The sequence below is a fragment of the Parus major genome, chromosome 23 (genome assembly GCF_001522545.3).
Source record: "Parus major isolate Abel chromosome 23, Parus_major1.1, whole genome shotgun sequence".
NCBI lineage: Eukaryota > Metazoa > Chordata > Aves > Passeriformes > Paridae > Parus > Parus major.
In genome coordinates, this window is record NC_031791.1 from 6,260,007 (window position 1) to 6,261,449 (window position 1,443).

Here is a 1,443-nt window from a genome sequence, read left to right on the forward strand (position 1 = left end):
AGGCTGACCTTTATCCAGTGTAAATAATAAATTGATGGTGTATTAGCCTTGTATAAATGCATCTTCTAAACAAACACCCAGACTTTGTTCCTCTCTGCCTGGAGTTATCACCCCATAAACAAGAAGCTGCTCCACACGATCACCTAATTGATCCATTTTGTCTGATTCCAAATAAGCTATAAAAAAGTACATTTGGTGTGGGGGAAAGTGGGGTTTTTATCATCCTCTGCCTCGTCTCAAGGAAGGATGAAAGGAAGAAGCCTACTTAATGTTTGCTAAAATATTTAGAACAAGCTGTGAAAGATAGCAAACATTTTAGAACAGCTGTAAGTTATATTAACACGAGAGCCCGTCCTTGAGAATAAACTGCAGTCCCAGGCAGGTAGAAAAGCTATTAAAGAGATAAAGAGATCTTCCTTTGAATTGACACGTATCTGATTTGATTGCAGCACCATTCCCATGCAGTTCCAATGTTCCTTCTCCTGTAATAGGGGATTAATTCATTTTGATTATTGTTATTATGGCGAATGGCAAAGGGAATTAGCGGTGATGGATCAGGCACTTCTGGTTGGGTTCTCCAGCCCCCGCTGGGACCCGCGGGGCCGTAAAAACGATGGAGGGGAAGGGGAAGGGAATCATCTGGCAGATGAAAAAGATTCCTTGCGAGGTAACGTCTGGCAGCCTTTGTGGGAGAGCCGAGATCACCCCTGTGATCCGCAGTGAGAGGCACAGGAGGATTTTCCCCGTTGAACTCCGGTTTTGGCTCGAGGGAGGGTGGTGTGGCCGGGGCGAGTGCCAGGACTGAGCCTGGCCCAGCAGAGCAGCCAAGGGCCAGCAGCTGCACCTGCAGGGGTTGGCATTTGGAAGGCAAATTTCAGCTGCACAGAGGGGAGCAGGTCTGGGAAGCAGCTCCAGAGCTGGTGCACCACAGGGTCCCCTCCTCTTGCCCCGACCAGGGCTGCAATCAGCTCCTGGATTTCTCTCCTGCTTGAACAGAGTGGGGGGTTTTGCTCCACAGCATTACCAGGATAAGGAGAATCACAGGATGATTTGAGTTGGAAGAGACCTTTAAAGACCACCCAAGTCTTTCCACTATCCCAGGTGCCTCCAAGCACCTCCTACCTTCTGCAGCCTCCCCCAGGTCTGGCGGTGGTGTCTCCACACCTGGGTCCTTTGCGTGGTCAGGATCAGTTCTGCTCCTCCCAGAGCTCCAGAATCGAGGACAGCTCTGAGCTGCTGAAATCCCCACAGAGCAGATGCCATGTCCTTCGTTGTTTGCAGGCACAGGAGCGGTGCAGAGCTGTTCAGCATTGCCAGGCCGAGCTGTGGAAGTGGTGGAGCCGTGTCTGCCTGTGTTTAACCCAGAGAGAGAGCAGGGAGGGATGTGGAGGTGCAGCAGGGATGTGGAGGTGCAGTCCTGGCTGGGATGTGGAGGTGCAGTCC